Below are 12,267 nucleotides of genomic sequence, written 5' to 3' on the forward strand. Positions count from 1 at the left end.
TGTCTGTCTGTTTGTCTGTCTGTTTGTCTGTCTGTTTGTCTGTCTGTTTGTCTGTCTGTTTGTCTGTCTGTTTGTCTGTCTGTTTGTCTGTCTGTTTGTCTGTCTGTTTGTCTGTCTGTTTGTCTGTCTGTTTGTCTGTCTGTTTGTCTGTCTGTTTGTCTGTCTGTTTGTCTGTCTGTTTGTCTGTCTGTTTGTCTGTCTGTTTGTCTGTCTGTTTGTCTGTCTGTTTGTCTGTCTGTTTGTCTGTCTGTTTGTCTGTCTGTTTGTCTGTCTGTTTGTCTGTCTGTTTGTCTGTCTGTTTGTCTGTCTGTTTGTCTGTCTGTTTGTCTGTCTGTTTGTCTGTCTGTTTGTCTGTCTGTTTGTCTGTCTGTTTGTCTGTCTGTTTGTCTGTCTGTTTGTCTGTCTGTTTGTCTGTCTGTTTGTCTGTCTGTTTATATGTCTGTTTGTCTGTCTGTTTGTCTGTCTGTTTGTCTGTCTGTTTGTCTGTCTGTTTGTCTGTCTGTTTGTCTGTCTGTTTGTCTGTCTGTTTGTCTGTCTGTTTGTCTGTCTGTTTGTCTGTCTGTTTGTCTGTCTGTTTGTCTGTCTGTTTGTCTGTTTGTCTGTCTGTTTGTCTGTCTGTTTGTCTGTATGTTTGTTTGTCTTTCTGTTTGTTTGTCTGTCTTTCTGTCTGTTTGTCTATTTGCCTGTTTGTTTGTCTGTTTGTCTGTCTGTTTGTCTATCTATCTATCTATCTATCTATTTATCCATCTATCTGTCTATCTATCTATCTATTTTAGTTGCCCAAGTGTTGGAAAGCCGAGCCAAATCTCTTGGGTTTGTTTTGCTCGGTCTGTTTGTTTTATCAGATGCCACAGAACTGTTCTTCCTCTTTCTTAAAGGTTATTTACACAAAACCGCTTAATATCCGCTGGATTAGAACTGGTTATCAGCACTACTATCCGCATATTATCCGTGGAAAGCTGTCTATAATACGATGCCATAAATATATCATAAAACTCAGGGATCTAAAGGGATAAGACAATGGCTGATAAATTGATATACAATATCCCCAATGATGATACACCAAATTTCCTCCTTTCTGTACACTAGAATTAATGGTTGAAACGTTTGAGCACTTAATTAAGTAATCAATCAAAATTCACTAAAGTCCCCAAAGTTGTTAAGTTAAATGAATAGGAAAACGTTATTATAAAACTTTGTGGACTAGTGTAATAAACAGCCCATTGTCCTCTCTCTCTCTCTCTCTCTGATTTACAATAGATTTAGTACTCTAGAGGTCACCAATAATTTGACCCCATATGAATTACACTGGTCCCCAAAGTTTTTAATAGTTATTTCTTTGGTCGTATTATAAACGGCTTTCCGCGAATATAGAATGTACAATTCTAAGATTAAAACCAGTTTTTTAGCCCCGAGGTGCCGAAGGCACGTGCTAAAAATACTGGTTTTAATCTTATAATTGTACATTTTTATATTCGTAGAAAGCCATTTATAATACGATGCTAGACATAGTTTTTTCGTATGGATGAGAACCGGTTCCTATCCACCGGATTCGAATGAATACGAGAAAAGTCTTTATGTCATTCGTTAGTTTTTATTTTAAAGTTAGTACGTTTTTCAACCTATTTTTAAAAAAATACACTTATATTCAGATTTTAGCAATAATTTTCAATTCATTTTGTCTCTTGTAGAAGTGAATCAAGCAATATTAGCTTGGTCGTGTTTGCTTCAAGCTAGCAGTGTCCAAAGTATGGTTGGGCCGGATACTTTTTTAGCCGGATAACGGATACCGGATATCTGGTTGAATTGTAATGCCGGATATCTGGTTTCGGCCGGATATCTGGCCAACGTTCGATATCCGGCAAATTACCTGATATCCGGCCGGATAACCGGATATACGGCGTCAAAAATCAGCTGGATATCATGTAACTGGCCGAATATTGAAAATGACCGGATATACGGGCGGATAACCGGCCCGGCCGGATATCCGGCCCAACCCTAGTCCAAAGTCCCTGTAGAAAGATCCCCAATTATGATCAACAACATTATCCCCTTGTTTTATAGGCACCAAGATGTTGACATGTGTCGCCCCCTCTATGTCGCTCGTCAGCGTCGAACACTTGCTCAAAAACTGTATAAAGGTAAATTTTATCATTTTTTAAAAGCAAAACTTTTCTATAATTAAGGTCGGTCCGTCCTTCCGTACGTCTGAGATGGATAGCTTTTTTCGTTAATTTAGGCATGTTAGAATTGTCCTATCAATTTCAAACTTTGCATGGTGATTCCTGTAGTAGTAAGGTACGATTTAGAAAGCGTAGCAACTCTATAATCATTTCCAGAAAGTCCGTACGTCCATTTTAAACATGTTAATTTTTCTACTTTTTTAACAAAAAACTTATGTGATCTAGTTATCTGATTGATCTTTGGTATATTGATTCCTGAGACAACAAAGTATAATATTATAATCAAGCAACTCTATAATCAAGTCTTAAAATGTAAGTATGTCCATAAACATTATCCTGTATCAAGCAGTTTTTCAACAAATTTACTTCCAATTTTGCTTTGACTCTTATACATTTATATTCTGATTATTCAGTTCTGACACTTATATATAAGTGTTAATGTCCGTTTATCCTACCGTTTCAGTGCTTCGCTTTTATGGATGTTGTCATCCTTGTTTCTTTAAAAGCTAATTTTTTTTTACATTTAGCATCAGTTTAGATATTTTTATGGATAGTCAACAGAGACTCCAAGGGGGTGGCTAAAAAACTTTTAGTTGTAATTTTTACCCCCCCCCCCCCACCCTCCCCTAATAAAAATAGATTGGACGTCATTGCCTATATGAAATAAATTTTTTACCCCCCCCCCCTCTCTAAATAAAAAGGCTATGACGTTCTTGAGAGCCAAAATTGGAAATTGTATATATACAGACTGTCGGGCATACATACATTCATACATACATTCATACATACATTCATACATACATTCATACATACATTCATACATACATTCATACATACATTCATACATACATACATTCATACATACATTCATACATACATTCATACATACATACATACTAGGGTGGTTCAATATTTGACATTTTTATCTGAGACCAAAGCGCGGGAACTCGCATATGATTTTTACATGCCTGGTACACGGATTTAAGACTTAAAATAAAAGTAGGTTGCGGGTAAAAGGTTGTGTGTTTTAAGTTAAAAACAGTAGTAGAACGATAAAAAATTATGTTAACTTTTAAAAAAATTTTTGTCTATATTTTTTTTCAATGAGAAATACACATATTTAGTGAATATTATCGTTCTACTACTATTTTTAAGCCTTACAACACACACTTTTACCTGCAACCTACTTTTCTCTTTTAAATTATCCAGAAGAACACAGTAATAGTGTCTGACTGATTATGACGTAACAAAAAAAATCAGCCAATGAGAGGCCACTATAAATTTTACCATTGGTCAATAACGGCCTCTCATTGGCTAATTTTTTTGTTACGTCATAATCAGTCAGACACTATTACTGTGTTCTATCCAGAAGTGTATTACAAGTTACTACAAAATGTGCAAGTTCCCGCGCTTTGGTCTCAGATAAAAATGTCCTAAATTATTCATTCATACATACCTACATTTTTTTTCTTCAGGGTTTTATAGTATTTGCAGCTGGTCTGCCATATCTCAAGATCTGTTCAGAAAAACATGCAGTTCTACAGGTAGATAGATAGATAGATAGATAGATAGATAGATAGATAGATAGATAGATAGATAGATAGATAGATAGATAGATAGATAGATAGATAGATAGATAGATAGATAGATAGATAGATAGATAGATAGATAGATAGATAGATAGATAGATAGATAGATAGATAGATAGATAGATAGATAGATAGATAGATAGATATATAGATAGATAGATAGATAGATAGATAGATAGATAGATAGATAGATAGATAGATAGATAGATAGATAGATAGATAGATAGATAGATAGATAGATAGATAGATAGATAGATAGATAGATAGATAGATAGATAGATAGATAGGTAGATAGATAGATAGATAGATAGATAGATAGATAGATAGATAGATAGATAGATAGATAGATAGATAGATAGATAGATAGATAGATAGATAGATAGATAGATAGATAGATAGATAGATAGATAGATAGATAGATAGATAGATAGATAGATAGATAGATAGATAGACAGATAGATAGATAGATAGATAGATAGATAGATAGATAGATAGATAGATAGATAGATAGATAGATAGATAGATAGATAGATAGATAGATAGATAGATAGATAGATAGATAGATAGATAGATAGATAGACAGACAGACAGATAGATAGATAGATAGATAGATAGATAGATAGATAGATAGATAGATAGATAGATAGATAGATAGATAGATAGATAGATAGATAGATAGATAGATAGATAGATAGATAGATAGATAGATAGACAGATAGATAGATAGATAGATAGATAGATAGATAGATAGATAGATAGATAGATAGATAGATAGATAGATAGATAGATAGATAGATAGATAGATAGATAGATAGATAGATAGACAGATAGATAGATAGATAGATAGATAGATAGATAGATAGATAGATAGATAGATAGATAGATAGATAGATAGATAGATAGATAGATAGATAGATAGATAGATAGATAGATAGATAGATAGATAGATAGATAGATAGATAGATAGATAGATAGATAGATAGATAGATAGATAGATAGATAGATAGATAGATAGATAGATAGATAGATAGATAGATAGATAGATAGATAGATAGATAGATAGATAGATAGATAGATAGATAGATAGATAGACAGATAGATAGACAGATAGATAGACAGATAGATAGATAGATAGATAGATAGATAGATAGATAGATAGATAGATAGATGGATAGATAGATAGATAGATAGATAGATAGATAGATAGATAGATAGATAGATAAATAGATAGATAGATGGCAAATAAATTTATGTACATCCCCAATGACGATACACAAAACGTTTGGTCACTCAACTAAATGAACCAACTAATTCAAAGTCAATAAAAGTCCCCAAGGTTGTTAAGCCTACAAATAAGAAAACGTTATTATGAAACTGCGTTCTGTAAGCTTTTTATGCCTGTACACGAAGGACAGTCAATTTAAGATAGATAGGGGACAATGGGCTGTTTATTACACTAGTCCCCAAAGTTTTGTAATAACATTTTCTTTTTTGTTGGATTAACAACTTTGGGGACTATAATGAATTTTGATTGGTTGATTCATTAAGTTAAGTGTTCAAACATTTTAAGCACTAATTTTAATCTACAAAAGGGAAAATTTTGTGTATCATCTTTGGGGATATCCCTTTAGATCCCTAGTATATTTTTATAATAATTAATCTTGTTTTATCACAATTTTTGTGAAGCGATGTGGCAAGTGTCATGTGTGACGTCATAAAAATACATCTAAATAGGAGGGATGAGGGGGGAAGTGGGAAAGGAACCCCCAAAGATGAGATGGATAGTAGACGCATTTTTATGACGTCACACATGATACTTTCCATTTCTTCATTTTTTGTGTTTTTTTCCAGGCTAAACAGGGCAGAACCGACTACCTGACCCTTCAACTATAGTAAGAGCAGTTAGCGAGATCCTTCAGTACACACAGACATGGACAAATATAGACACAGATCTTCATTAGGTTGTCTCAACAAAAATACTCATTTTTATTGTATGATGTAAAAAAATAGTATATTTTATTATTATTATTATTATGTTAGCAGCGAAGCTACTCTATAATTCACTTTGTTTGTCTGTCCATCAGTCAGTACGCTATGGGCTAGACAGCTGCGTGAAGAGGCGTTTCGGAATATTTTCACAATAGCTTTTCTCCTATTTCTAGCCCCTGTGGCTCTTATCCTGCGGGGCAATCACCCAACTTTACTTAACCTAACCTAACATTAGATAACCTATTAAAAGCTACTCTGAAAATATGACGAAACGCCCCTTAAGAGGCGTTGTCACGAAAGGGACTATATCCCTACTTTCTTCATTGTTTGTGGGTCATGCTTCAAAAGACATATACCTTAATTTTTTAGGGTTTAGAGATTTATTTTAGGTTTTTAAAGTTATATGGAGTTTTATTCTTACTTGTATCTACGCCCCTAAAAGCCTCTAGGGGCACTTGAGATAGGGAGAGAGTTTAACCCAAATTTTCAATTTTAGTTTTAAAAGAAAAAATGATAGTTATTTCTCGCATCGTATTTTAAACAGCTTTCCGCGGATATAGAATGTACAATTATAAGAATAAAACCAGTTTTTTTCGGCACCTCGGGGCTAAAAAAAACTGGTTTTTATCTTATGATTGTACATTTTTATATTCGTAGAAAGCTGGATATAATACGATGCTAGACATAGTTTTTTTCATATGGATGAGAACCAGTTCCTATCCACCGGATTTGAATATGAGAAATATTATTCCATCCCCCCCAAAAGAGATATAAGCTTTCCTTGGACCTATGTGAAGCTACACTTTAAAGGAGAACCATATCGGTTCAGCTGCTTCTGATCAGACAGACAGACAGACATCCTGTTACTTTTACATAAGGATAAAAAAACTTTATATACAGGGTGCCACATGTAAAATTGTATTACTCCTTTGATATGTTTGTACAAGAACGTGTCCTAATTTTTGTGATTTTTCTTTAACCCATTCGTGACGAGCTCCCAAAGTTCAAAGTTTTGAGTCACAACAAAATAGATTTTTTCAATAATTACTCAACAGACAGAAGTCAAAAAGTAAGGTGTCAAATTAAAGATCTTACTATTTTTGTTCATAATGGCAAATTTCTTCTTTTTTTGTTGTCTTTTAGTACCCTAAAAACAACTTAATTAAAAAAAACTTTAATTATTTCAAAATAAGGTCTACAAAAAAAAACGATTGCATATCTAAATTCTATACATGCTTTCTACTACATCTACAACTTACTAAAAGCACCGACTAGCTATTTTTTTTTTAATCACAAAATTTAGGACATGTTTATTACCATTTTAAAAAAATAATTATGAAAAATCCGCATAACTAATAGGAAAAAATCCACGTAATAATATATTATTTTAGTAAATTTTATACTGAACGACACCCTGTATTTATTGAATTATGTCAATACTAGTTATTTCTCGTATTCATTCCAAACTGATTAGTATCCGGTGGATAAGAACCGGTTCTCATCCATATATACGAAAACACTATGTCTAGCATCGTATTATATCCAGTTTTCTACGAATATAAAAATGTACAAGCATAAGATTAAAACCAGTTTTTTAGCCCGTGCCTTCGGCATCTCGGGGCTAAAAAAACTTGTTTTAATCTTATAATTGTACATTTTTATATCCACGGAAAGCTGTTTATGATACGATGCGAGAAATAACTATTATCACATTGTATTATAGACAGCTTTCCGTAGACATTTAAATGAAAAATTGTAATATGAAACCTGTTTTGTTAACCCCTGTGGCCTAAGTTAGTTTTTCCAATTTTTGTGCTTCTCTACTTATGGATGTTGTCATCCTAGTTTTTATAAATTTTGTATTATTTTTTGTAATATATAATGACATTTTTATTGTGTAAAATGATTAAACTATTTTATTGAAATAAATATATTTTTGCTATAGTTAGTAAAGCGAGTGTCGAATAATCTTAATTCACGTTACTTCTAAACGTAAGCGAGGCCCGATACTTAAAATTGATTTTATTTGCAAAAAATCTTTTAACGTCTATTTCTTAACATGGAAAACAATATCATTGAAAACGGAGGTTTGAAAATCAGAAAATAGAAGAGCGCATAATCGATATATTATTACTTGGATGTTGTACCATATTTTCGTCTACTCTAATTAAATGGTCCTTGCAGCTGGTCAATATATCAATTACTGAAAATGTAAATTAGGTGCAAAATTTGATCATGTTTGCTTGAATTTTCTCAATAAATGAGCCGTTCTGTACAAAAATCAGCCATGTGACGTCATAAAAAATGAGAGAGATGAGAATAGAAGTGGCAAAGAAAACCCGTAACAAATAGATGGATAATCACTCATTTTTATGACATTGCAAGATGATTTTTTGAGACACTTCTAATTATGAACAAGGATGACAACATCCATAACTAGCAAAGCCCCAAAATTATGAATGAATATCTGGAAATTTTTTTTACTATAAAGCAGTGACATACAATAACATTACCCTTGATAAAATAGGAAATCACAAAACTTTTAAAATCACGCAACCTTAAAAATCTATTAATCGATCTAGCACTGCAATTAATGGACAAATCTTCATGAAACTTGATGGAAATATGTAGAATATGAGCAAATTTAATCCCTGATAATTTCAATCATCAATTCTGAATATAAATCAAGAAAATCATGAAAACCTAAAAACATAAGAATTGATTTAGCTGTCGAACTTGAATAGGGAGCTGAGAAAATCATGTTTCCCCCATAGCATTATGGACTGACTGACAAACGGACAGACAGAAAAATTGGACATTTTTAAAATTGGTTCTAGAATAGCAGAAAAAAATACATGGTAGTTATATACATATAAAATAAACATTTCTTATATTGAATATGTATTTATTGTATGGTATAATAGACAGCTGTACAAATATTGAAATGTAAGATATCATGTGTTGGCACTTACACAAATGAACTTGATCAATAGTTTTCTTGAAGAATGATTAAATCCTTATCAGGACGTGTCTCTGATGGAAGTTGAGCCTTAAAAATTGATCTTAAGGCTATGGCTGAACTGGCCTAGGCCATACTCATAGCTGCAGCAGGTCTCTAAAGGTTCAGAACCTCTGACTAACAAAATAATGTAGGTAAGAGGAGGCAACAAAATGGTTCTGTAAGGAATGGCTCTGAAGTCCAGCTTAAAGTGTATTTGGATTGAATGGTCTGATCAAGAGAGTATCTAATCTAATTTCTTTACAGTTCACAATAATCCCCAAAATCTGTGCATACTTCAAGGGAACTCTCAACTAATCTCTCTGCAAAGGTTTCAAAGATTTTGTCAACATATTCCTGTACAAATATAACGCAATCTAAAGGGTCTTCTTTGTTACCACTATTCTCATGACTGCTGCAATACCCATCTCCCTGAAATATATTAATGTATTGAAAGTCAATTAAACTAAATTTTCTATAGTCCTAGTATATGTTTTGAAAGAATGACAACACCATTTAAGGGTATAGTAGACACATGCTAAGATGCCCTTCCAGAAGCGGTGTATGTTCAAGAAGGTGGTAACAGGACCAGATTTCAAGTTTTATATTCATTTCTGTCGGCTTCATTCAATCAATCATTTCTGTCATGTTCGTTCAATCAATCAGTGACATTAAGTTACCAAACATACATCAAAAAAGATTTCGCTGCATTTATGCTTAATCTAAAAAACAACCACATTCAATAGTTTATTAATCTATAATAATAATGATAATCATTAGGCCCTTCTACCTTGCTATCTCCCCTTTTGGTAGCTTGGGAATGTGTTTCCCTTGATTATTTATTATTATTATTATTGATTAACAAATTATTTAATGTCATCATTTTTTAGTTTAAGCGTAAATGCCATGAAATACTTGTTGTTGTATGTCTTAAAAATGTCAACAAATGCAGCATTCTTTTTAAAAAAAACACACCTTAGATTCTAAAGCATTACCTCACCCCCATGAGGTAATTTAACAAGTTTACAATTTTATCCCTTGCTGGAGTCAAGAAAGTTATATTTTTTTCCTAAGTAAAATTCTGAAGGGAAATCTTTATCCCATTTTTTTCATCTAGCCAGCTTAAAAAGCAGACAAGATTATCACATTTCATCTCACCAAGACTAAATGAAAGACCTGGAGGACAAACAGACACAGATGTGTTAAGCTAATTTTGAAACATCCTAATATTAAGAATCAAACTTTTAATATTAAATTACCATCAAAAAGGCAATAGTATCTTCCTTCCTCATATTAGCAGCTAATTTTTCAACCCAGGATACACAATCTTCACAGGATGCTTCAGAATTCTAATTTTGATAGATAATACAAAATGAGCAATGTTATAAATTTTAAATTTTGAATTAATTCTTGAGATTGTAGACTAATTATAAAGTTATCTTTATTATTGTTTCAATGTATAGTCAAAGGAAGGGCTTATTTATGATTTTGATTTCATATGACTATCAAGAAGAATTTGTTCATAAATGAAAATATTTTTGGAAATACTACCATAAAATACAGGCTTTGATGAGGTTATATTGCTTTCAAATATGCATAAGTTATTATTAATGCCCTTATGTGAAAAGTAGTTTAAAAACTTAAATTTTTATAAGAATATACAAATTTTAGTGCCTAAAGAAGATTCATTTTCTATTCTAACCTCAAATATTGTGTTCTTACACACTCCAATGTTACTACAGACACGATTCTCATCAAGGTAAACAGGATACAATGCGTTAGCTAAAATATAAAGAAACAATATCAAAACTTGTTATGGCAATTGTTGGGTAGTAAAGAAATACATGTAATGTTATCTAAACTAGTTTAATAACAATTTTTTTATGGAAAATTTCTGAGCTTTGCCTCTATATTGACTTAACTACACATGAATTCAATACCAAGAACAGTTAAAACCTCCAGACAAAGGATGTTTAATCTAAGGGTTGGTTCTACTTGGGACTTTACAGTGTCTAAGAGATAAAAGAGATTAAATATAACTTATCCCAAGCTCCTCTGTGGAGAGTGTCATTCATTTCAGTGACTTAATTTGGGACACCTGCCATAATCTACAAGGGTAAGTAAATAAAGAGTAGCTCCCGTCAGACAGCGGGTCAAGGTTTAATGTACTTGAGCATGAATCTTGATAGCTCTAGTATAAACACTAAGAAATTATGGCTACATACACAAAAAAAAATATAACTTATATCAGATCCTGGCCAGTATGTTTGTACAGCATCTTGACATGCCATGTCATCTTGACAAAGAGAAGAAATAAGAAAAGTAGTCTGGTACTGGACAAAGGATTCTGTCATGTAGCTATCTTGCATTAGTCCAATAAAATTTTTACAGTCCTCGCAAGTTTCATCAGAACTAGAAATTAGAAATAATATAGATATTATAGATAAATGAAAATATTATAAATGTTATTAAAGAATTTAGAAGCCCTACACTTAGTTGTCCTAATGTCAAACAGACAAATGTACTTATTTTGTGGCCACTAGTATATGAAGACATATTTAGTACCTTGCACTTTCTAATAACAGGAAGAAAAGTATTACAGTTAGGTTCATGCTTCGGATGTTTGTAGAGCACTGACTTCTGTATATGATTAGTTATTACTTATCAAAGTTTACAGCTCTCTATACTTACTTTTCCTGTCTTATGATAACAAACATGCATGTCTACAGATAAGTAAAAACACATGCAAAAATATTTCTGTGCCTGCAGTGGATTCTCTCTTTATAAATATATAAATCTACTGTCACTGAACATGTCATCATCTATATTTTTTCTCTATGATAGTATTTAAAGTGCCACCCCTCTTTTTTTCCATCTTTAGTGGTTGTGGTCATCGATCAAAGTTATCTATTACCCTACTGTTGTGGGGTTTCCAAGGAACCCAAGGGCAATATCTGCCTTTTATGGGATGCAATACTCAAAGGCCCACTAGTGGATATTAGTTTAAGTAAGATCCAACTGACATTCAAACCTTTGTCTGAAAAGTCCTAACTGTGTATAGTACAGAGTTGCACCTGTTTTTGGTCCAAGGCATTCTCCCTACTCTAAATATTTATGTCACACACCTGACATAGCAGCAATAGAAACCAGTTTTAATGTCTTTAGTTATGATGTGGTATTGGGGTGAGATTTAAACCTATCACTTACCAGATAATTTAAACCTATCACCTACCAGATAACAAGCAGATGCACTACATGTTGAGCAACAGTCAGGGGGTCAGTCAAAATTTTGCTTTTCGAGTTAAACAACATCAAGTTCATAACTCTTTTATCTGTTAACACCATTTTTTTACCCAATTAATTTTGCTGTGCATTGTACAAAAATGTCCTTGTCCTTATCTTAAAATTACATTTTTATCTTTACTTCACATTTAAAACAAAAGTAAAATTATATTTTTACTTTTTTTAAAACAAGGAGGAAAACTTGCAGATGTAGCTTAGCTGTTAG

The 12,267-nt window shown here is 32.5% G+C and overlaps 1 protein-coding gene and 2 long non-coding RNA genes across 7 annotated transcripts in view; 2 read left to right on the top strand and 1 right to left on the bottom strand.

Annotated features, from left to right (window-relative positions):
* Nucleotides 1-7,705, top strand: part of LOC145307205 (uncharacterized) — a 26,518-nt gene extending 18,813 nt beyond the window's left edge. Inside the window, exons 2-5 of the long non-coding RNA XR_013875345.1 lie at nucleotides 777-878; nucleotides 2,065-2,141; nucleotides 3,659-3,727; nucleotides 5,624-7,705. This is a non-coding gene — a long non-coding RNA (uncharacterized LOC145307205). The remainder of the gene's footprint in view (nucleotides 1-776; nucleotides 879-2,064; nucleotides 2,142-3,658; nucleotides 3,728-5,623) is intronic.
* LOC145307199 (uncharacterized) overlaps nucleotides 1-12,267 on the top strand; it is a 184,246-nt gene that overhangs the window by 93,595 nt on the left and 78,384 nt on the right. The gene's annotated exons all lie outside the window — the stretch shown is intronic.
* LOC145307577 (uncharacterized) lies at nucleotides 8,683-10,533 on the bottom strand. The gene is made up of 3 exons (XR_013875514.1): nucleotides 10,462-10,533; nucleotides 10,019-10,108; nucleotides 8,683-9,191 (listed from the first exon to the last, which is right to left on the bottom strand). It is a non-coding gene; the product is annotated as an uncharacterized LOC145307577 (long non-coding RNA).

The sequence above is a fragment of the Acartia tonsa genome, chromosome 15 (assembly GCF_053477335.1).
Source record: "Acartia tonsa isolate MP-2025a chromosome 15, ASM5347733v1, whole genome shotgun sequence".
Lineage (NCBI taxonomy): Eukaryota > Metazoa > Arthropoda > Copepoda > Calanoida > Acartiidae > Acartia > Acartia tonsa.